We start from the raw sequence: 26679 nt of genomic DNA, 5'->3' as shown, positions 1-26679 counted from the left end.
AAAAATGATGGTTCTTATCGAACCATTTAATTACAATAAGCACAGACGACTTGTAAAGCCTTTGATATGAAAAAAAATGGTGTTTATGATTTTGATTATGAATAACATGTTTCAACTAACAATACTCAAAAAGAGATGACGTATGTTAATTGAAAACATTGGCTAGAAATAACAGTCCTTGAACTTTTTATCTGCTTTTGAAAGAAATCCATAATGGCCTTAGGAGATGGCATAATAACAGGCACTGGGCTTTCCCCAGGTCTAGTAACCCTCAAGCAGTCTATAAGACGTTTGCTTTCAAACAGCTAAACAGTAAGAGGGTTATTTATAGTGATGGGCGAATCTGTGGCATTTGCTTCCCTGAAAAATTTGCAAATTTACCCAAAAACTTCACAAAAAACAGGAAAAATGTGCAAAACACTTTGAAGTCAATGGTCATCAAAATTATTTTGATGTGCAACATTTTTTATGCACGTGGCTATTCTGACGCATGACATTTTTTTTTCGCGGCAGATTTTCTTCAGCAATAGGTTTCCAAGAATAACAAGCTGTATAAGCTGCTGCCCTTCTGTGTTCACTACCCTTATATTGCTACCGTATCTTTTATAATGTGACTGAAACTTGCTTGTTTAAAAGGAGCAGTCCACCCAACTGATAATAATTAAAACAATATTAAAAATTGCATAATCAAAGAAATGTTCCAATATGTATTAAACATTTCTACAATTTCAACACTTTTGTACATGTATTATTCCAAGCAGCATCTGTCTGTCCCTTATTGTCATCTGCTCTGCTTGTCTTGTATGTTCTGTGATTAAGAGGTATGTGAAGAAAGAGGATTGCTGAAGCATACAAGGCATTGTGGGAACTGGAATCTTGGCAGAAGTAGTGCTAACATTATTACAATACACGCAGTCAGGATGAGCAGTGGACAGACAGATACTCCTTTAAAAAAGCAATTCAGTACAGTATATAATGAACAGTTACTTAGAATTATATTTTCTTTCATTACAAGGGACACATTTACTTAGCTCGAGTGAATGAATAGAATAAAAAATTCTTCGAATTTCGAAAGTTTTTTTCGGCTACTTCGACCTTCGACTACGACTTCGAATCAAACGCTTCGAAGTAAAAATCGTTTGACTATTCGACCATTTGATAGTCGAAGTAATGTCTCTTTAACAAAAACTTCGACCCCCTACTTCGCCAACTAAAACCTACCGAACATCAATGTTAGCCTATGGGGAAGGTCTCCATAGGCTTTCCTAGTTTTTTTTGATCAAAGGAAAATCGTTCGATCGATGAATTAAAAATAGTTCGAACGAACGGTGCGGTAAATCCTTCGACTTCGATATTCGAACTCGAAGGATTTTACTTCAACGGTCGAATATCGAGGGTTAATTAACCCTCGATATTCGACCCTAAGTAAATGTGCCCCCAAATGGGTTTTTTTTTTTATTATTTTGGGTAACGTTTCACATATTTGCAACAGAATATCTTCTAATAAGAAGTATAAAAAAGTAAAAATATGCCTTGACAATTATTACAAAATTATATCTGAAACTGAACATTCTCAGGGTTAATCACACATTTACAACATTTGCCTTAGTCCAGCATCCTATAACTATTTACAATATTCAAATTGCATTGGACTAGGATAATTTAAATGACATTTTGTAGCAGGTATCGGGCATATGTTGCCCTTCTTCATGCATAAACTTCTTTGTGCAATCAAAGTTTGATTTTAAAGAAAACCTTTACACTAAAATCCTCCTAAAAAATCTATTTTCATTTTGCTTCACCCAGAAATAAATGTAATATCCTATACTGTATATTGTTAAACTATCTAAAAACAGATAACTTAAAAGCTAGTTTCGAACAGGCTCCAAATACAGTATTCTATCCCAAGTGAATGTAAATTAAAATCCTGATAAACATGGCACGCTTCATTTAAAGTGAGCTGCAAATTAGTTTATTGCCCTCTGAAAAAGTTTACTCCAATCAGCAATGATGCCACATCAATTTGCTAATTAGTGAACTTAATCCAGAGTTTATTTACTTTATTCTGACGGTCAATGAATAAATCATTGTGTAAAGACAAGCCAAAATGTGCCTTTAGTCATGAAAGTGACAGAGAAAAATTACTTAATATACTTAATGCATATCAGGAAATTTAGAATGTACATTTTTCAAGTACTGCAGGTGTTGGAAATTATAATGAAGGCACAAACATGGCAAATGACTGCTAATCATTTATCCTGCAGAGGGAGTAATTATCTGCACTATTGAATTTGAAAATAAATTTGGGTGTGATGCTTGGGTTGCTGTGGAACTTTACCTTTGTTATTTCCTTGTAATTAACTATTTTTGTCTTGCAGATATGGTTCAAAGTTTCAAATTTCTCCAAACAAAATCAAACAAAACTTTTTTTATTTTTGTAAAAGATGTGTTTTTTATTTAATTAGGCGCCATTAAATCGAAGCCACGATTAACTAAAAGAAAAGAAAAATGAAACTTCTTTCAGATGTTTAAATGAATAATGAGTTTAGAATTAATCCAAAAGCATTTTAACTTTAAACATTTATATGAAATTAAATGAACCATTGAATTTGCTATATAAGCAAGCATTAATCTTATCTAGCACTGAAGACTAAAATGTTGCATGGTGACCCATTAATTTCCAAGCCTAATATGTAGTCTCTTTAATGCCTGTAGTCCATTAAAAAGTCTTATCGGTAAAAGAGAGTTATTTTTCATTAAGTTTAACCCAATGTAATTTTTATAGTCTAATCACTTGATGATCTGTGGTGACAAAATATATGTGAGTAACATTAACATTCATTTTTCTTACTGAATGCCAAAAAAATTAAATCAGTGAAAAATGGAAAGGTATGCATTTGTATGGGAAACTGTATTTACAACAGGTAAGTCATTTTTATTAATATGGTAGATTTGTTTCAGTTGTCATGTGTGCTACAAAATAGTTCAATTTAGCTCACAGCCTATGCAATGCTCTCATTTATGAAATCATTTCCAATAAAAGAACAAAAACCACACTGTCCTGGATTTCCCTATTATCTTTGAAATCTCTCTTTTTGGTGTCTCCTGCAATGGTGGATTATCTTCTCCTGTACCTCTTTTGGGGTTCCTCAAGGTTCTATCCTAAGCTCCTTACAAATTTCTCTGTATATTTCCTTGACCAACAAATCAATTTCTATGGTTTCCAGTACCACTTTATGTTAATTATATTTGGGTTTATCTCTCCCAGTCCTAACCCAGTCTGTAAACTCGGTTCTCTTCTTATTTGTCAGCCATTTCTATTTGAATGTCCTAATGCTACCTTGATTAAAACCTCGTTAAGGCAGAAATAGTTCTCTTTACCCTTTCCAACACTGATAACATGCCAAAAGTGTCTACTTCCTTAAAAACTCCAGTAACAGCCCCCACTTTTCTGGACCAATGACTTATCTATGATTCTACCCTGTCCTCCTCATATCCAATCAATAACTAATCACCTTAGGAATGTTTAAAAAAAAATCTGATTCAATCTATCATCATGTCACGTATTGGCAACTGTAACTCACTGTTAATTGCCATTCTTCTCCAGAAACTGTCCACTCTCAAGTGCATAAAAAATGCTGCTGCCAGCTCTGCCAACACCCCTGTGCTCTTCCACTGCCATGCCACCCTGCCAATCTATGCATTCTTCTAGGTTTCAGCTACATTTCAGGGTAAACTAAAGGCAGATTCAATGCGAAAATTCTGCTGCACTCTACTAATCTCAAAGCACTCAACAATCTGCTCATTTCCGTCCAGTGTTCCATTCAACCTACTCTCAATCACTCTTTAAAATAGCCTTTAAATAATCCCTTAAAACACATTTCTTTTGAGAAGTGTATACTCATCAAGCATTGCATTCCTTCAGTATGCACCATATTCCACTCTTAGTGCAATGCTCAATGCACATCTCACTCTCTTTCCTAAGTGTAATGTTAAATGGCCCATCTCTAATCCTATGCCCCTTGGCACGGGGCTTTTTATATCAGTAAAACATGGCCAAGTTTAAATAACTTAAGTCTCAAGCCTTCCCTAAGCAGGAGTGGAATAGCCAGTTTCCATGAGGGCTATGCCTAATCCATGATCCTTAGTCTACTAAAGGAAAGGAAATGAGTGCTCTCATGAGCAACAAATTTATAATGAGACCTGCCTTATACAATTCTGACTTTGTGTTAAATTAGTTTAACACACATCTAACATCACAGAAGTAGTGGTTCCTAACACAACACTAGCAGTAGGAAGTTCACAGTGACCATGACTGATTACTGCACTTCGGAGTGGTCCATGAGATTCAGAAGATGACCGGTGCTTACATTTGTAGGTTTCTATGTCTATGTTAATACCTTTTTAAAGGTTTGTTTTAAAAGCGATTGTTTTCATTTATTATTATTTGTGGTGTTTAAGCGATTTAGCTTTTTATTTTGTTCACCTTTAAATTAACTTTTAGTATGATGTAGAAAGGGATATTGTAAAATAATCTGCGATTGTTTTCATTTATTATTATTTGTGGTGTTTAAGCGATTTAGCTTTTTATTTTGTTCACCTTTAAATTAACTTTTAGTATGATGTAGAAAGGGATATTGTGAGATAATCTGCAATTGGTTTTTATTTTTTATTATTTGCGTTTTTGAGCAATCTAGCTTTTTATTTAGCTGCTCTATATTTTGCATTTTCAGCAATCTGTTTGCTAGGGTTCAAATTACCATAGCAACCATGCACTGATTTGAATAAGAGATTTGAATATGAATAGTAGAAGCTTGAATAGAAAGATGAGTAATAAAAAGTATCAATAACAAAACACTTGTAGCCTTACAGAGTATTTATTTTGCGATGGGGCAGTGACCCCCATTTGAAAAGAGTCAGAAGAAGAATGCAAATAATTTGAAATCTATTAAAAAGAAAAAATGAAGCCTAATTGAAAAGTTGATACGATTTGACCATTCTATAACGTACTAAAAGTTATCTTAAAAGTGAACCACTCCTTTAAGTACAGTCATCTGTGTTGCAAATATTAGAAAGTCATACATTGGGGCAGATTTACTAAATGGCAAAGTGGCTGTCCCTGTGAAAATTCACCAGAAATCCAATCTGCAGGGACATTGCCAATTTACTAACAGGCATAGAGGACTATTCGCTAGCGAAAGACCGTTGCTAGTGCAGTTTTGCGCCCTATTGGCAGGCAAAAAAGATCGCTACTCCACAAATTTGTACAAAATGTTACCTCTTTGGCCACCTTGGACCTGGCGAACTAATAAGAAGAAGCTACATCCTCCTCAATCTTATGTCAATTACATCATAGCCTGTATGCCGGAAAGTCAAAAAAGTTCTAAAAAAATGCTGGCGTTTTTAATATTTTACACAGGATTGCATTTTAAAAGCCCTAACTATTAAAGATTTTTGTGTTGACATTTTTTTCCAACCATTTGAGGGGCACATTTGTTTTAGGGTGGGCTCCTGTCTAGGACATGAGAGGATCTCTTTTGCTTCCTTCGACATTTGAAATAAAAAGTGGGCACTTCACGCATTTGCACCAACATCTCTAAGACGTCCATTTGACCTATATGTACGCGCCCTATTCAAATTGACCTAAACTTAAGTTTTGCTAGGCAGAAATGAACGCTAGTGAAAGTTCACTATGAAATGCCCGAGTTGACAAATAAACGCTAGTGAAACTTTGCCAGCATTCAGCTGGCGAATATTCGCCCTGAAGGGAATTTGTCCCTGTAAGTAGTTTATAGGTGGAATATTTTTTTATTCATTTATTCCACAAGATGAGAGAACTATGACATATACTGAAATACGGCACCTCATTCTCTTTTGTATATTTATTTTATGACATCTAATCTTGGCCAATTTTATTTCTGTGATTATAAGAAATTTTTCATACCTTTACCAAAACATTCTTTTAGTCTTTATTTATTACAGGATGCCTTCATTGACAATATTGCCAGATTAATAGGCAAAACAAAATTTCTTACAAAAGAGGACATATAATAATATACATAATGAGTAAATATTGTAAAAAGAGCGTATTATGCATCAGAAGAGCAGAACAGTGCATAATGTTTCAGTTGTTCACTTTGTATATACAGAGGCCTTTGATTTATGTTGCCTTTTATCCAAGCCTTGTCAAAAGCACTGTAATGTACCATAATTTTACACAGAATGGCCCAAAAACATAGAGTTCTGGCACATTAATGAAGTCGAAGCTTAGGGATAACTGGTAAAATATGTCATGTAGCTGCATTGACTTTAATCTTGTCCCGTTCTGCACTGACATACCTGAAATAGGATTTTGCATACTTGGTAAAATGTCTTTTTTTCACTAGCCTTATGGGATGTTATAAAATGTCAAAAAGCTGTGGATCCTACATAGCACAATATAATTAGTATTGTGAGCTAGCTGCCCAGTGAGCGCTTTAGAGACAGCTGGTTATAAACTGAGCTTATTATATTTTGGTGTGTGTTTAAATATGTAATCATTCAACATCATTTGTACAGCTATTTGTTCAGCTATCAAAGAAGCCCTGAACTCACTTCTACTAAGAACAATTGGTTATTAGGAACAAGATTCTGTACAGACTTGCAGTAAATAGAACGGAGCAATTGCTCCTTCATGATTATTATGGTTAAAACATTCGTGCCCATATTGATAACACAGTCTATAAAAGTTATCCAGAATACAAGTACTCTTTTCCAGCACTTTGCCTTTTCTTAAACCACAAAATGACTTGTGCAGTGAATTCAATGTTTTAAGGGGGCAAATCCTTCCTTAAAGGAGACATACCTGATAATGGACTCCCAATAGATGCTACAGTCCCTGTTTGTATTTCATATGAGGGTTGGTCATGTCCTAATGGTCCCTGCCAGAAGCACAGTAGGAGGGGGACAGCCAATAACAGCCCTTCAGTCACACAAACAAAAGCAGGCTTCAGTTCCCTATCAGGTCAGCCTAGCTGCCGATCCTACTTTCTTGCATTCTGGTTAATGGTGATGCCCAATCAGGCATCTAGGAAATTGAGACACTATTAAGGATTGCAGGTGAAAACTCTATATAAAACTATATATTTTTATTCAATTTACAGGTATGGAAACTATTAGCTGGAATACTTGAGACCTGGGACTTTTTTAATACAGGGCAGTGTCGGAATGGCATGCGCGTGGTGCTGTAAATGCATGATCGCCTTCATGTGTCCTCGCCAAGAGGCGCATCAGAGTAGGGGCGGGGGGCCAGAGGGGGGTCCTGGACAGCAGTCCCGATGGGATACAGGGTCTCTCCATAATTTCGAGTACTATTCTTTAAGGCTTATAAAAACATTTAAGGGGAAATTTAATAAGAGGTGCAGAGTTTGTTACAGGTGGCAATGGTCATCTGTTTTTATTGATAGCTATGGGTTACTGTCCTTGGGCAAACCCATTGCCTTTTAATACATACGGGAAAAAAAACATTAAATTAACTATTAGGTTTATTTTGCCACAAACATGACTTGTACAAAGGCAGGTGTCCAAAGGGGTCATTGACTGTGAGGAGGCATACCTGGTAATGTGTGATAACTTAACGGTTAACTAATATAACCCATAGCGTAAATAACAACACTGAAGCAAAACTTCCTTTTTAGTGGGTAAGGGTCGGCCACAGCTTTTATTTAACCCTTTATGTGCCAGCAGAATTGACCAATTTGGTTACGCGAAATGCCAGACGTTTTTGAAACATTCTGTGCTCTCTCACTTTAGGGGCATTTTCTGAGGGGAAACCTATAGTTCAGCTAGGAAAACTATACATTGTTTTTTTCGGGAGAAACTGAGCTTTCTAAATCTGCCTGAGTTTTCTTGTATTTCCACCTCTGCAAAAAGATTTATAGTGCTAAATACAAAAAAAAAATGAAAAATTCCTATTTTTCACAATATATGAACTTATACCTGAAAAATATTTCATTTTACGCATGAAAATCCAACTGATTTGGAAAGCCTCATGTCTCTTGAACATGCCAATACCAAATATGTATAGTTTTAGGAAGATTTAGGACATCTGTACAGCAAAAACTACCGGCAGTATATTACCGAATTTTGAAAGCAGAAGGCAGAAAACGGCATACTTTTGATTCCAAGGCCACAAAATCCTGAAACAGTATGTTTACCCCAGAAGACCATATATTTTTGGAAAGTACACATTCTGCCGATTCCAAAATGGGTAACTGTGTCTCTCTACTCCTAACTACCAAACATCAAAGCTTGTCTGAACGTAGCGTTTTTTATCAAAATGTATCAAAATTTTGAAAAATCACTTCAAAGGTTTTATTTTGCTGCTCCGCATATCACACACTATATTAGATACCAAGAAAAAACACCCTGAATATGATTGCCAGGGGTCCACTGAACAGTTTGATCCCCATTGTGCATAGGATTACCAAAGTACCTGGCATTTAGAGACCCCAATATGAAGTTAGCACATCCAAATTGTCCAGGACTTTACTTCAGCTACTGAAAAATCAACACACTGACTGCATTTTTTGTGGGGTAAAAACACCGAAATATACGTTTACCCCCCAAAACCATATATTTTTGGAAAGTACACATTCTACCGAATCTAAAATGAGTACCCATGCCTTTCTGCTCCAAACTACTGAGTCGCAAGGCTTTCCCAAAATTGTCAGTTTTGGTGAAATATCTGAAAATTTCCTAAAAGCTTCAACTTCCCAGCACCATATCACCCATGTATCATTACATACCAAGAAAAAGCACCCTAAATATGATTGCCAGGGTTCCTCCAAACAGTTTGGTAGCCATTGTTCATAGGTTTACCAAAGTATCTGGCATTTAGAGGCCCCAAAATGAAGTTAGCGCATACAAATAGTCCTGTGAGTAACTTGAGCTAATGAAAAATCAACACATTGACTGCATTTTTTGTGGGGTAAAAACACAGAAATATACGTTTACCCCCCAAAACCATATATTTTTAGAAAGTAAACATTCTACCGAATCTAAAATGGGTACCCATGCCTTTCTGCTCCAAACTACTGAGTCGCAAGGCTTTCCCAAAATTGTCAGTTTTGGTGAAATATCTGAAAATTTCCTAAAAGCTTCAACTTCCCAGCACCATATCACCCATGTATCATTACGTACCAAGAAAAAGCACCCTAAATATGATTGCCAGGGTTCCTCCAAACAGTTTGGTGGCCATTGTTCATAGGTTTACCAAAGTATCTGGCATTTAGAGGCCCCAAAATGAAGTTAGCGCATACAAATAGTCCTGTGGGTAACTTCAGCTAATAAAAAATAAACACATTGACTGCATTTTTTGTGGGGTAAAAACACTGAAATATATGTTTACCCCCCAAAACCATATATTTTTGGAAAGGACACATTCTACCGAATCTAAAATGGGTACCCATGCCTTTCTGCTCCAAACTACTAAGTCGCAAGACCTTCCCAAAATTGTCCGTTTTGGTGAAATATCTGAAAATTGCCTCAAAGCTTCAACTTCCTAGCACCATATCACCCATGTATCATTACGTATCAAGAAAAAGCACCCTAAATATGATTGTCAGGGTTCCTCCAAACAGTTTGGTGTCCATTGTTCATTGGTTTACCAAAGTATCTGGCATTTAGAGGCCCCAAAATCAAGTTAGTGCATACAAATAGTCCTGTAGGTAACTTCAGCTAATGAAAAATCAACACATTGACCACATTTTTGTGGGGTAAAAACACAGAAATATATGTTTACCCCCCAAAACCATATATTTTTGGAAAGTACACATTCTACCGAATCTAAAATGAGTACCCATGCCTTTCTGCTCCAAACTACTGAGTCGCAAGGCCTTCCCAAAATCGATGGTTTTGGTGAAATATCTGAAAATTGCCTCAAAGCTTCAACTTCCCAGCACCATATCACCCATGTATCATTACGTACCAAGAAAAAACACCCTAAATATGATTGCCAGGGTTCCTCCAAACAGTTTGGTGGCCATTGTTCATAGGTTTACCAAAGTATCTGGCATTTAGAGGCCCCAAAATGAAGTTAGCACATATAAATAGTCCTGTATGTAACTTCAGCTAATGAAAAATCAACACATTGACTGCATTTTTTGTGGGGTAAAAACACAGAAATATATGTTTACCCCCCAAAACCATATATTTTTGGAAAGTACACATTCTACCGAATCTAAAATGAGTACCCATGCCTTTCTGCTCCAAACTACTGAGTCGCAAGGCCTTCCCAAAATCGACGGTTTTGGTGAAATATCTGAAAATTGTCTCAAAGCTTCAACTTCCCAGCACCATATCACCCATGTATCATTACGTACCAAGAAAAAGCACCCTAAATATGATTGCCAGGGTTCCTCCAAACAGTTTGGTGGCCATTGTTCATAGGTTCACCAAAGTATCTTGCATTTAGAGGCCCCAAAATGAAGTTAGCGCATATAAATAGTCCTGTATGTAACTTCAGCTAATGAAAAATCAACACATTGACTGCATTTTTTTGTGGGGTAAAAACACAGAAATATATGTTTACCCCCCAAAACCATATATTTTTGGAAAGTACACATTCTACCGAATCTAAAATGAGTACCCATGCCTTTCTGCTCCAAACTACTGAGTCGCAAGGCCTTCCCAAAATCGACGGTTTGGTGAAATATCTGAAAATTGTCTCAAAGCTTCAACTTCCCAGCACCATATCACCCATGTATCATTACGTACCAAGAAAAAGCACCCTAAATATGATTGCCAGGGTTCCTCCAAACAGTTTGGTGGCCATTGTTCATAGGTTTACCAAAGAATCTGGCATTTAGAGTCCCCGAAATGAAGTTATTAGCTGAAGTTACCCACAGGACTATTTATATGCACTAACTTCATTTTGGGGCCTCTAAATGCCAGATTCTTTGGTAAACCTATGAACAATGGCCACCAAACTGTTTGGAGGAACCCTGGCAATCATATTTAGGGTGCTTTTTCTTGGTACGTAATGATACATGGGTGATATGGTGCTGGGAATTTGAAGCTTTGAGGCAATTTTTAGATATTTCACCAAAACCGACAATTTTGGGAAGGCCTTGCGACTCAGTAGTTTGGAGCAGAAAGGCATGGGTACCCATTTTAGATTCGGTAGGATGTGTACTTTCCAAAAATATATGGTTTTGGGGGGTAAACATATATTTCTGTGTTTTTACCCCACAAAAAATGCAGTCAATGTGTTGATTTTTCATTAGCTGAAGTTACCTACAGGACTATTTATATGCGCTAACTTCATTTTGGGGCCTCTAAATGCAAGATACTTTGGTAAACCTATGAACAATGGCCACCAAACTGTTTGGAGGAACCCTGGCAATCATATTTAGGGTGCTTTTTCTTGGTACGTAATGATACATGGGTGATATGGTGCTGGGAATTTGAAGCTTTGAGGCAATTTTTAGATATTTCACCAAAACCGACAATTTTGGGAAGGCCTTGCGACTCAGTAGTTTGGAGCAGAAAGGCATGGGTACCCATTTTAGATTCGGTAGAATGTGTACTTTCCAAAAATATATGGTTTTGGGGGGTAAACATATATTTCTGTGTTTTTACCCCACAAAAAATGCAGTCAATGTGTTGATTTAGCTGAAGTTACCTACAGGACTATTTATATGCGCTAACTTCATTTTGGGGCCTCTAAATGCAAGATACTTTGGTAAACCTATGAACAATGGCCACCAAACTGTTTGGAGGAACCCTGGCAATCATATTTAGGGTGCTTTTTCTTGGTACGTAATGATACATGGGTAATATGGTGCTGGGAAGTCGAAGCTTTGAGGCAATTTTCAGATATTTCACCAAAACCGTCAATTTTGGGAAGGCCTTGCGACTCAGTAGTTTGGAGCAGAAAGGCATGGGTACTCATTTTAGATTCGGTAGAATGTGTACTTTCCAAAAAATATATGGTTTTGGGGGGTAAATATATATTTCTGTGTTTTTACCCCACAAAAATCTCCCAAATGAAAATAGTACATATGAATTTTCACATATGACACTCTGACTGCTACAATACAAGCACCTGGTATGTGCATTATGCACCATAAGACCCCCTAACAGTATAGAGACCCTAGAAAACCATATATTTTCTGAAAGCACACATTCAGACGAATCTAAAGCAAGTAATTACATCTTTCTACTGCAAACTACAAAACCACAAAGCAATGCTAAACATAACGCTTTTTATGGAATTTCTGAAAATAGTCACAAAGCTTGCATTTTACCCCATTATATACCCCACATTTTGTAACGTACCAGCAAAAGTCATCCTCAATATGAAAGCCAGGAGTGTACTGAACAGTGTGATGCCTGATATGAAAAGATTTACCAAACTAGGTGGCATACAGAGACGCCCAAATGAAAATAGTACATATGAATTTTCACATATGACACTCTGACTGCTACAATACAACACCTGGTATGTGCATTATGCACCATAAGACCCCCTAACAGTATGGAGACCCTAGAAACCCATATATTTTCTGAAAGTACACATTCAGATGAATCTAAAGCAGGTAATTACAATTTTCTACTGCAAACTACAAAACCGCAAAGCAATGCTAAACATAACGCTTTTTATGGAAATTCTGAAAATAGTCACAAAGCTTGCATTTTACCCCATTATATACCCCACATTTTGTAACGTACCAGCAAAAGTCATCCTAAATATGAAAGCAAGGAGTGTACTGAACAGTTTGATGCCTGATATGAAAAGATTTACCAAACTACTTTGTACACAGAGACCTCCAAATGGTTATATAGCAGACAAAATTTCCAAGGTCAAAATGAAGTAACAAAAATCCCTAAAATCCAACAAAACCGCAAAAATCAATGCTTTTTTTTTTTCGCCTACTGTAATCAGCAGTCAGAATCAATTTTTGATAATTTTAGCATGGCCAAATAGGTTTTACAGACAGAAAAAGGGGAACAACACCTTTGCAAAGCTGAAAATGTAATAAAATGGCAAAACATGCAATAAAATGTCTAAAAATGCACCAAAATCACCCAAATTGCAGTATAATCACCAAAATAACATACAAAAGGTATTGCGCAGTGCAATTAGCGAATACGCTATTCGCAATGGCAATAAAACAGTTTTTTCAGCAAAAAAAACAGACGATGCGATAAGAAAAAAAAAAAAAAATACACAACAGTGCAAGTGTGTATGTGTGTGTGTACAACTGACCAATTGCATGTTGTGTGTGTGTGCAAGCGTGTGGGGGTGCTGTGAATGTGTGTGACCCCCCTGATCCCCCAAAAATGTATGTGATTGTGTGTAAGTGTGAATGTAAGTGTGTAATGGGAAAATAAGTGTGTGTTTGTGTGTTTGTGTGTGTTTCTGTGTGTGGATGGGCACTAACCTGGGGGAAGCAGGTCCAGATCGTTGTGCAGGGCTGGAGGAAGAAAATGCTGCATCACCCAGGAAGATCCGTTGAGAGGGGGCGGAGCTTCGGCTCAGGAAGTGAAAGCAGCAGCAGGACACGCAGTGTGCACGTGTCTGCTGCTGCATTTGGGGCCCCTGGGCGATCGCGCCTAAGGGGCCACTCGTTCCCGGCCCCTGCTCGTTGCCTGGGGGCTGGGGAACGAAGAGGAACGGAGCAAGCGGCTTGAAAAGCCGCTCCTCCGTTCCCTAACCCTGAAATGCTGCAGAACGTAGAATCTACGTTCTGTGGCATTTCAAGTGCCATCCCCACAGAACGTAGATTCTACGTGGGGTGGCACTTAAAGGGTTAAACAGATTCTTATTCATATCGTACACAGAAAAAACTTGCCATTAATTTACCAACCATTAATTTCCAAATGCCAGCCACCGCAGCCGCGGTGGGCATGTAGGTCATTCCAAATACCGTCTGGGTAACCAATGGCAAGGACACTTTTACCCCGCTGTGACAAGGAAATACAAACACTGGAAAATGTTTTTTTTTTGTTTTGTTTTTTTTTTACACAAACATACAAAACTTGCAGAAACAAACGGACTGTAGTAAATGACGGGAGGGTGGGTGGGCAGCTCCACCAGCGCTCCAGGATCCTGAGGGAAAAGGAAGCAGGTAAGGCACTCCCTGCTATAAATAACTGCCCTCCCCTTCTGCTCCCACCAATAATACTCTAGTCTAAAACCACCAATCACCAATCCCCTGGCCTGTCATCCCTCCTCCCAGTCATTGGCACCCTCGCTACACCCTTTGGTGCCCTCAAGAACCTTCACTAATCACTGATGTGTGATTTGCATCCCTGCGATTAAATGAATCCATTTGTAATGGTTTTCCTATTGCCACAGGAGCAATAGGAAAATAGCAGATCTGAATAGCAACAGACTGAGGGCAAACATTTAGCATTTAATAATTGTGTGCTCTGCTGTTACAAGTGTTAGTGGAAAAACATTTGTTTCACAGCAGAGAACCTAGCCTGGTTAGTGGTGAGACCACTGAACTACTATATACTATATATAACGTACAGTGTATAATATACAGTAGATTTTTTTCCACTTCCCTGATTGCAGGAGTGCTCCTGTTTTTCCCAAAAGCTCCAGGTGAGGCAGTCCTTTCAAAGAACTGCTAGTGCCTTTCACTATGAGTAATAAGTGAGGGATATCTACAGTTATGGCAATGCAAACACTTATGGTCAGGACTGTCCCATGTTTAATAGATACATTTAGGTGTGTGGTAATTGAGCACTTATTAGAAGTGCTGAGTAGGGATGATGTAGTGAACCTTTTTCATGATTCTGTTCTACGATTGCACCATGTATTTAGTTTCAGATCTAAGAAAAAAATGCCAGAAATTTCATCTCTAAGGACATCGGCAATTTAATAACAGGCGTAGATGTCAATTCCCTAGAGAAAGAGACCGTCGCTAGCACAGTTTTCGCTACCAATCACCAGGCAAATTTTCATTCAGCTGAACGATCGTCACTCCGCAAATTCACTAAAGTGTGAATTTTACAGAACGTTAGTTACCTCTTTCACCAGAGTTTCCTTCGCCACTTTGCATTTTAGTGAATTAGCGCAGTGCTAGCAAATTTTGGTCTGGCGAGGCATGGCAGATCGCTGGTGAAAATTCGCCCTTTAGTGAATTTGCCCCTTAGTAGGAGAAAAAACAATGTGAAAAATTGTCCAATGACATTCACAGATTTTTCTGCGGTTTTGCAAATTTTTCATGTTCAGTTAGCAAAAATGCCACCTGCTTCATAAAGAATGCTTTAAAAGGGTCTACATTTTTTTATGTTTCTGTATTTTTTATTCTGATTACTCCATTCTGGTACTATGAATATGTATACAATGCAAAATATTCTCTTGTTTAACCTTCTCCCAGTTGGAGAGACTTGGAGAAAAAAATAAGTGCATACTGCATTTGAAATATAAAATCCAAGAGCAATTTGCAAACATATTTTGTATACTTTCTTCTGTTACACTGTTGACTGCTGTTTACGCCAACCCTCTTCTCCCTTAGTCCTGTGAAATAATCACACTGACATTGCCAAATACAGCCCATTAAGGAATGCCTGTGTTTTGTAACCATGCCCTTTGCTTAAACTAAAAGTGCTGTTCAGCTGTTTGCTAGAAGCTGGTACTTCCTGATGAGAAAAAGAACTGACAGGCTTTGGGCTGACTTCTTTTGAGCCAGTGCCCTTAGCTGATGTCTAACAAGGACATTCTTGTGTTAAGTATAAATATTTCTTGCCATATTAAATCTGTCACAGTAATGATCAAATAAATAAATACTACATAAACATTATGCTTAACAAAACAATTAACCTCACTCTTTTGCGTATTGTATTTTTTCTTTTTTCTTTTTTTTTTACTTTATTCTTTATGTTATTCATGTAACAGTGCTATGAATGTCATTGTATGTGGATTCGGCTTTATTGCATGAGCAAATCCACACAATTGCCAGTACCTTGTCAGGGTCAAAATGTACATATGCTTAAGTTGGAAACAGGTCTAGCAACTCACAGTAACTAGTGATGGGTGAATTTGTCCCGTTTTGCTTCACACAGAAATTCGCGAATTTCCTGCAAAATTTGCGAAATGGGTGAAAAATTTATGAAATGTGAATTTTGACACCGGTGACAATTTGCGGGTGTCCAAATTGATGCCGGCGACTTTTGACGTGCATTAAAGTCAATTGGTGTCTGCGTAATTGTCTAATTTTCACTGCAATTTCGCTAATTTATTCGCCAGCGGCAAAATGTGGAAATTTGCAGCAAATTTGTGCCTAACAGTAACCATAACAGCAAGTAGCATTTATGAACCACCTGAATTAAAATATTATACAATGGTTACTACACCTGGTACAATAGTGTACCTGCTATTACATTACTATTGTTGTACTTATTGTATTACTGTGACTATAACGCAAATTGTTGAGAGATATAATTACGTGCTGTGTATGTAAATGCCTTTTATGAATTCTCTTACCAGTTATATCTCAAAAAAATATAATGAAAGATTCAGATCATGTATTTGAAAAAAAAGAAATTACAGTATAGTTTCATTGATTTTTTGAAATAATAGAGAAGGATCCCACTTGATAATTCTTACGATGCCTTAAATCCATGACACATTTAAAAGGATCTTCACTAAATGTCACAGCAAATAAAATTAAGATGGATGTATATATGTATTATATAAACTGTTAAATGGATTTAGAGGTTGAATATGCCAGATTCTGTGAAAATATCAACACTTATCATCATGATCTGTGTTTATTTACATGTTTATATACTGTATACATTTATACAGTGCATGCATATGTAAGTATATAGTAAAACACTGCACAATGTATAAATGTGTATATGGAATATTATTTTCAGCATCTAAGCCAGTGCTAGATTAAATTTGGGTTGCCACCTTTCTTGCAAAGGAAATTCTGGCAGGGGGAAGGGTGGGTGAAACTAGGGGTGGGACGGGCCATCCAAAAACCACAGTCTGGTTTAATATCAGACAGGTGGCAACTCTAGTTTACACATAGTGGCAAAGCAGGACGAGGGAAGGTGTTTTATGAGGTGGAGCAAAAAAGGAGAATAAAAAGGAGATGGCACATGGGATTGTTTGTGTCATATCACCCTATATCATTTACTTTGAAGCAGAAAACAAAAAACCCTTCCTCGGGTGGAGCCATATTACATGAACAACCCTTATGTGCACAGCATGATTTGATCAATTAACCTTAAAGTATATAACATAACTGTGAATTATACACTAAATAGTAGCGTGCTGGGGTAATTGAGAAGGATTCTGGGATTTTTTGTAGTCTAATTCCGGGCAGTGTCATTCTGTGGCTACTAAAGCAAATAAAGTACTTGCATAAAAAGGTCTCTAACTCGAGGGACAAAAAATATAACTTTGCCTCCTGGTAAGGCCTCACCTTGAGTATACACTGCAGTTTTGGGCTTTTGGTCCCTACAAATGAGCTGGAGCGAGCACAGAGATGTGCAACTAAACTTGTTAAAGGAATGAGATATTTCATTTATGAGGGAAGATTGTCAAGGTTGTTTTCTCTGAAAAAAAGAAGCTTGCTAGGGGACATGATCATTTTCTACAAGTGCATTAGCGGTACAGATAACGGAATCTTTTTTTTTCCAATAAAAAGGATGAACCCACCAGAGGTATATATGTGAATGCATAGATTAGTCAGTATGAGTGCACTGGGGTTTATTGGGAGATATTGAATTTAACGGACTTTGGTCTTTTGTCAATCAAACTTAACTATGTAACTAGGTAGAGTGTCCATGATTCACGGAAAAACATAAAAATCTATACAGCACAGTTATATGATATACTTTGCGCTTGTCATTATCATCATCACTTCATCAACTGTACTGTAATTGAATTAAATACACTTCTAAAATTCCTAGCCTGCCTATGCCTGATTATTTCAATCGGAGCGGAGGCAGTGAGCGTGCAAGGGTTTTCACAGTGGGAGAGAGAGAGAAGGGGAGCTCAGAAAAAAAAGGGGCAATGCTTCATTCTAGACAAGGAAGTAGCTGAAAGAGCTGCAGTTAAGATGCTTGTGATAGAGAAATTAAATAAGACTAAATGGAGGAAGAACGTTTTGGGTAATTTTAGAGAGAGGAAAAAGAAAGTTTACTTATTCCTTAGGGGGTTATTTATCAAAGGTTGAGTTATGTTTTTTCCAAATAATTTGAGTTGGTAGTTTCACTAAAAACTAAAAAATTTTCAGAATAAAAAAAGCCTAGAATTTTTTATGCCTGCTGAAAGCCAGAATCCAAAAATACTCCAGTTAAAACCTTTGAAGGTCATGTAGAAGTCAATAGCTGAGGTCCCTCAAGCTTCATGATTTTCTGTTTTTTTTATGGAAGTTTTCACTCAAAAACTCGATCAGTTCAAGATATGAGTTTTTTTCGTCAGTAGCTTGGGCATTTTGTCTATTCATGTTTTTCCCTCCCGATTGCATTTACTTAAGTTTTTCGCATCCTGTTTTTTTTTCATAAATAAGCAAACATTTAAGTTGTGAGTTTGAGGTAGAAAAGCCTCCAAACTTGACCTTTGAAACATAACCCCCTTAATGTTGATACTGAGTGCTGAGGCAAAGGGTTGGTTTCCTAGGGATTCAAAATGCCAGTGAATCTGGTTTTAGAAGAATGAACTTGAATTTGTTAATTTGTTGTATGAAACTGAAATATGTCTTCTCTTATGGGAAAAGCCTGCTGTAAATAAAAAAGTTGGAATAAAAGCCACCAAATTTGCACAAGATCTCGTATCTCCTAGCCACCAATCAGATCGACCAGTAAATATTACATGCCTATTAGTAACGTTGAAATACTTGACATAATGCATTCTTTGTAGTCTTATTAATTTACATCAGCGTTCTAACAGTGAAATTCAATATTTTAGTCTAAATAGGACCAGGATTAACAAATAATTCATTGCAAATTTATTAGTGGACATTTATGGTAGAAAGTAAAACAGTAAAAGCAAGAGATGGACTTTTATATTTTTAGTTATTTATTTTTATTCACTGCTCTAAGACCATTGTTTCCTTCAAGATCTCGTTCATAGCTATTTTATTTGTTTCCAGTGTACAGTAGTTCATATCTATGTGGGCAAAATCCATTATTTTGTAAGCCATCCTTCATCAATTGACACAACAGTGTAAATATTTTCTTCCCAATGAGCAGTACTGCATCATAGTTTATTTCGATATAGCCATCCTTCCTGACTTTTATGAATTCAGTATAAGGGACCACATGAGATTGGATTTTATCTGCGACTGTGTGAAATATGATTTTTCCTTTGATCTAAAAATAAATAAATAAATAACCTGAAACATATGAATTAACAAAGCTAAGGTTATAAAACAATTCCAGTTTTCCACTTGAGAAAATATGTCATATGTCATTTTTATTAATGCTTTTGGTAGAAACCATTCCAGCAGATATGACGGATAGGAACAGGTGAGTTTATGAAGTCTCTGATTTAGAGGTTGGAGATTACATTTGCACTCTGGGGTTTCTGTACTGATGGAATAAGTTCATTTTTCCATCTGAAGAAAGTAACTAATCCTAAAGGGAACCAAAAAAGTTCAAACTTTGGGACAACACACATTTGTTCTCCATGCGGGTGGATAATCCATCAGGACTAGAATTACACAGATGTGAAAAGTGCTAACAGTTTCTAAGCAAATTAGTTTTTTTAGTCAACTTATCACTTATTGACTATATGAAAGTAAACTGTCTTGTCAATTACACAGAAGTTTTCTCCTGGATACAGTATCTGCTTTTTTTTATTCTTTACCTTGCAATATTTTTTTCTTTGACTCTACCTCTCTTTGTTCTAGGCAGAAATAAATGATGTTTTAAATATTGTAAGGATAATTAGTACCCATTGCAGATCAACCAAGTTAAAAAAAAAACGTACAAAATGTTTCACCTAATGGTTTTATAAAGTATAAGAATGAGTTTAAAAGAATTAAAATGCTAGAAGCAGATTAGTGCAAAGTAGTAAAATTCTTAGGATGAATCCATGATTCTGAGCAGTTAAGCAGTTGCCGTTCTGATATGGCTGTGATAATATCTGGAAGAAGTGTAAACCTAATCTGTATACACAACTGCAGAGGCTGAAATAATCTTTAATAATACACCTGAGCATCTCTAGGGACCATATGTATAAAGGTGTGCAAAAAAAGTGGTGTCGGTCTACAGCACACATTATTAATCCATGCTACATGCTAATACCATCAAAGCAGTGTAATTTAGCCAGTCAGTCAAGGGGTGGAGCAATGATGTTGTGGGGGTGGACCAGTGATGTTGGGGGCAGCACTGTGACATCAGAGGTCAGGCCTGTAAAGTTTGGAGGAGTGCTAGGTACATTGGGAGTGAGGGTATAGCTTCCAATACCCACAACTGTAAGGAATATAAGGACAGAGGGTTTTGCAACTCTAAATGCCAAAAAGGAGGCTTTGAACTTAACAGCTTTTCAAATCCAGAGTGATGGCAATTTTAGTAATACATTTTGGCGAGTGTGTAAATGCTGATGTAAAATGAAGTGTACGCTTGAAAAAAATGCTTGCAATACTTTTTACATTACTTTTACATTATGGGGACATCATCTGGGTAGGAATTTATCCAAATTCTACAGTTTTTCAAAATCGGGAAAGATGCTTTATATGTATTTTACTACTTATATCGACATGGTGACTCTCAACAAGATACTATTAATAGGTATAATGCCCAATACAGATGTTCCTATAGTTTTTGTTTTTTTACACATGGGTTACTTTTTGGACCTGGCAGATAATCATAAAGGCCTCACAACCATAAAATTAGCACATAATTTTAATTGGATAAGTGGGTTATATCGTTATGCAAAAGGTGAATTACTTTGTAGATGGAGTTGCCAGGATGACAAAAGCACAATACAAACAGAAGCAATTATCGTCATCATCATTTATATATAGGACCAACAAATCAGACAGCACTTTAAAAATGAGCAGGGATCTTGCAATAAAAAGCTGGCCACAGACGCAAAGATCTGATCGTACGGATCAACGTACTATCGGACTTCCCCATCTCCCGACCTGCCACTAACCATTCAGATCAAATAAAGTAGTAAAAGAACAGATCAGCCGATGTTCTGCCCCTGACCGCAATCGTACGAAAGTTATGTCCGACAAAAGCTAGTGACAGTCTCCCACTGAAAATCGTATGATCGGCAATACATGCAGAAATATTATCGGCAGCCGACAGAAATTTTTTAACCTGTCCGATCGACCAGATGACCGATCTCGGCCGGACAAAAATGTCGGGACTCTCCGCACTCGGTCTGAAAATCGTATGAATCCTTGATTCGTATGATCAGATCTTTGCATCTATGGCCAGCCTAAAGCTAGCCATAGACGCAAAGATCCGATCATACGAATCATTGTACGAACGGATTTTCCCATCTCCCGACCCGTCACTAACCATTCAGATCAAAGTCTTACCATTCCGACCAAATAAAGTAGTTAAAGAACAGATCAGCCGATGTTCTGCCCCTGACAGTCTCCCACTGAAAATCGCCAGATGAACAATGTCGGGACTCTCCACACACGGTCCGAAAATCTTACGAATCGACGATTCGTACGGTCGGATCGTTGCGTCTATTGCCATTTTAAGGATTACAGAATAATTAAAGGACCAGAGGACTTTCAAGAGCTCACAATGTAATTTGAACCCTCTCTTTGATGTATTTGCTCCTTTGATCTTTGTTGCATTTTGCCATATAGATAAAACTGTTGCATCGATAAAAAAGCCATCTAGAAATATGTTGGCTGACTGTGTCAGCAATATGGTCTTTTTATGTGAAAGTCTTATAGTTTTGGCACTCGACTCCTCTATTCTAAACTGCACTTTGCTGTGCCAGGAAAAAAAATTATAGCATAGATCAAAAAGTCAACTGGAAGCATAGAATCTACCATGTTGGCAATATGGTCTTTGTCTGTGAGTTCCCCATTCATTTTATATTTGGTGGCACTAATTGCTTTGAAGAAAATGTAAAAGATAAAATTCATATACCTTCCCACATAACGACATACCTTGAAATATGTAATACAAACACTGAAGGATGAACAAAATAACAATGGATACATATCTGCTCTGTTTATTATTAAAATATATGCAAATTATTATTATTTCAGGTGAGTTTCATAATGATCTCAAGGTTGCAGGAGTGTTCCCTAGCGTGTATAAAGCATCTATGGCAACATCACTGATACAACCGATGAACATCTGTTTTAAACACCAAAGTACAGAAAATGATGTATGAGTTTAACAGTTTGTTACATGGCTTGCTTCTGTTCTGTTGAGCTAATTTTAAAACAATTTACTATCATTTTGCTTTGTCTCGATCTTTACAACCTGACATCTGGAAGAAATTTAGAGAGGATTATCCTGTATTCACTGAAGTACTCTGAACTAAACTTGCAAGTACATAATTCAACCTCCAACACATTATGCTCATGTTGAATGGCCATCATACACCCATTACTAAAATGGTGTGCTTCCCTCATTGCCAGATAATCAAAATAATGCACGTTAAAGCATATTTTCTTAAAACGTTATGTCTCGCATCTTATAAAGCCGGCTGAATAAGATGTAAGTCATCACAAGCTGTTTTTGAAGACTGGGAATTGATAGTGAGTAACCTACAGCACTATTGTTTACCTGTCGACTGCTTAAGACAGATGGTGTGAATACATTAAAATCCAAAGAGTTCTTTGGAATGTTAAGATGTTAAGGAATGCTTAATTAAGTTTTTTTTACATGTTTATTTACATCACTTCTGCTATCTCATTAGTTATGTTTTTATTGCTGTTCAACTTTTGAAATGTACCTTCCCATGCAGCATACAGTACGATTCATTTTTCTTTATATAGATGAGTTAGAGGTTTCCATGTCTTCTTTGTTATTTTTAGTAGGCATGATGGCTATTAAAACAAAAGGACAACATAAATAAATGTTTGCTATGTCAAGATCTAGATCTAAACATTTAAAATAGTTTCTAAAGAGCATAGCAATGCTTGTCCAAAGTCTCTACAGATCAGAAATAGATGTCTATTTACCATACCACCCACTACTACAACTACCCTACTGTTTACTATCCCACCCACTATCTGTGACCTTCTGCTTTTCCTTTGCAAACTATTAAAGTGTGCAGCATGAATGCAATATGAGACAGATGAATGTTTATCGCTCTCAAAATTAAAGGCAACACATCATGTTATTATGTCTGTGACATGTCTAAGTATCTAAGAGAGCTTTTGTGACAGAGACAGAGAAAGGAAAGTTTTTTAATATATATTCTCACATGAAGAAAAGCATTAACAGTACATTATATAAGAAAGTAGGTTTGGGTGAATTTGACCAGTTTCGTCAAAAATTCGCCGTGGGAGAAATGTCGCAGATGCTCATTAAAGTCAATTTTTGATGCGTGGCAAATTTTTTTTGTGACGCTCAACACCATACAATGGGTGTCATTTCCACGGTGAAACAATGTGAAAAAATTCACCCATCCCTAACAGAAAGTAAAAAAAACTGAGTTTACTTAATAATGGTGTATTAAACTTTTTTTCACCTTATTACAAAGTCTTGTGAGTGTGTGTCAATGTGGTGCAGCTTTTTTACCACCTTGACACACACCTGAGGTACAGTAATATTGGTTAAGTGATTTCAAAAGAGCAGGTTTCTGATGCATTTTCAGTGTCAGTTCATTAAAGAATGAACTTCAATTTGTTGGTTTGCACATGCTGTGTGTTAAATTGAAAAATGCCCTGTTTTGTGGGAAGTCCTGCGGTAAATAAAATGCAGGTGAATACCTTCTTGAAGGTGCAGTGGGTGTAATTGCCAACTTTTTTTGAAAAATGTATCTATATTTTTTGAGATGAAGCCTAACTTGTCACTTGGCAGGGCAGATATCATCTTACAGCATAGGAAATTTAAAATGAGCCAGTCACCTATGGAGATAGTTTTGATATTATTTCATGGTTAATCTTCATAAAAAAACAATTGTAAATCAAGATAAACCCTTCCATATTGCCCCCCCCAGTGTGCTAAACTAAGTAGCTATGTCTGGGTTTCCCAAATGAGCATTTTAAATGATCACTTTATCTGGTTGGTAAATTGTCTATGACTATTTGCCACACATAATGATTATCTGACATGCTTAAACAATCATTGTCATATTCCCATTTGTGATTTATGATGCAATAACCACAGAGAGACTTTTCTTATAAACAGTTATGGGGCAGATTTATCAAAATGTGAGTTTAGAGCTTATCACAGAAAACACACCCACTTTCTATTCATTCCTGTGAGATTTTTAGGTGAAAGCTAGAGTTCCCCATTTTATAAACATGCTTCTAAAAATCTCATAGGAATTATTAAAAGTAGGTGAGTTCAGGTTTGGACTGGGAGGGGGTTCAGGGTTGGACTGGGTTAACAGGGCCCATCGGTGCTGCCACATCAGGGGCCCCTGCACCCCCCGAGGGCCCCCCTCCCCAGTCTCAACAAACCCCCTCTACCTAGTTTCAGCAAACCCCCCCTCTGTCCTATTCCCGCCCCTGTTGCCGGAGGATACCTACTTCACATGCATCATCTTTATGCGATCAAGGGAACTGACCACAGGTGAGTGGCTGGCAGGTAGGAGCCTTGGTGCTGTATAACATAGGCACAGTGGGTATTTGAAGTTTTGATAGGCCGGAAACATGTTATGCAGATGAATATTTTAATAATGAAACTTATGGCAATATAATTGGGCATGGTTTGCAACAGGCTTATAAAGACCCTTTATTGGCAAGCTACACACACCTGCATTTAATGAAGGAGGAGGAGTTGAGCAAACACATAAGGAAATCAGAGTGTCTATAATCATTTGCATAGAATCCAATCCCAAAAATCTCCAGTGGCTCAGTGAGGTAATGCAGGAACTTGAAAGTATATAGTTCCGAGTTCAATTCCAGGTAGTTCCTGACAGGGAGTGGAGGCGGAAAAGGTCAGGCTCTGTGGAGCAGGTCTGGGCTGGCAGTGTCCACAAGGGCTGTGGCCCACAGGGTTTTCTGCCGGCCCAGTCCGATGTTGGGTGAGTTTTTCTGTGGTAAACAAATTTTGATAAATCTGCCCCATAGTGTTTTTGCATAGGGAAAAATAGACTAATAGATAAATGTAATAAAATATGTTATTAGAAAAAATGGATGTGAACTTAAATGACATAACAAAAGTTTGCAGGTATTTTTGGATTTTGCATGTCATTTTCAAGAAAACATAAGTAAGTACCCTTACTAGTTTTCTTTCATACCAAACAGATCTCCAATGCGCAAATGAGTTAATAGTGATGGTAAGATGTAGTGTCTTGGGAACTAATCAACTTGAACAGTATCTAAAATGAAAAGATGCAATTAGTGGCATCCAGTGGGAATGCAAATGATTCTATATCTATTCATTATGGATACAAACAAAATCTGATATATCCTTTATATGAAATGATCCCTTCTGATTTAGCTGTTGTCTTTAAACTCAGTCCATGAAAGATCACAATATACTTGTTACAATTTACTTAATAAAATAAATAGTTTTGCTTTTTATCTGTGTATTATCATGTGTTGGCAATCACTCCAAGATTCACAGCTGGTCCTTATAATTTTGTTTGCTCTGACTGGTTCCGATTCACTGAGATAACTTCCTTATGACCTGTTTGCAGCATTAATCAATGGCTGCCATCAACTCACTGTTGAAAGCTTTGAAATACCAACTGCACTTTTAACTCACAAAATCTATTGCATTCATCGACAATAAATCCATCTACTCTAATAACTTTCCAATGATTTTTTCCTTGCCATCCTCACAACAGTTCTTAAAATGTAATTTATCAACAGATGCTTGCCTGTATGTCTCGGTTGCGTTAAAGTTGTGCTATAAGCAAGTTTCTCTAAAAAAAGCTCTAATCTAATAGATAACATGTTTTAATTATGTCGGACTTTAGTGAACAAAATGAAATATTAAGAAAGTATGCAGGTTATCGGGTGTCACTTAAAATGCACCATGTAGTTTGCAAAGTGCAAAAAAAGGCTCTTCTCTCTTTGCTAATACAGAACTGATTGTTTCAGTCAATATTGTATTATTGAGCATGTAGGTGTCCTTCCCTCTGACTCCTAATGCACTCTGAGGCACAAGGTTGGAGCAGAAAGAGATGCAGCCCACATAGAATACCTCAGCTACCTGGAAATTGTTTTTTTTCCCCAAGCGTGTTTTTCATCTAAAACCAAGCTTTTTATTATTTTGTTGAAAAAAAAATGTTGAGCAGAAAGGCGATGTATTCAAATGCAAGAGTATAGGAATTTTTCCATGTTTTTAGCAGCCAAATGTAAAATTCTTAAATCTATTCCCACAATTTTCACAGGCTTCTATTGAATGGAATTACTAACCCAGTTTAAAAATTCTCAGATAAGTCAACTATAAAATAAATTCAGGTGTGCCCTATTTCATAGAATTGATCTCAGCCCCTCATAGCTTGCAAGTTATTTAGGAGAGAAAACATCAACAAACTGTATGAGGAATCTGCTAAAAATAAAAAACCTCTGCCTGTCAAAGAAATGATTTTTTAACTTGAGATTCTTTATTATC

This window comes from Xenopus laevis, chromosome 4L (genome assembly GCF_017654675.1).
Source record: "Xenopus laevis strain J_2021 chromosome 4L, Xenopus_laevis_v10.1, whole genome shotgun sequence".
Classification (NCBI taxonomy): domain Eukaryota; kingdom Metazoa; phylum Chordata; class Amphibia; order Anura; family Pipidae; genus Xenopus; species Xenopus laevis.
Note: the sequence above shows the minus strand (reverse complement) of the source record.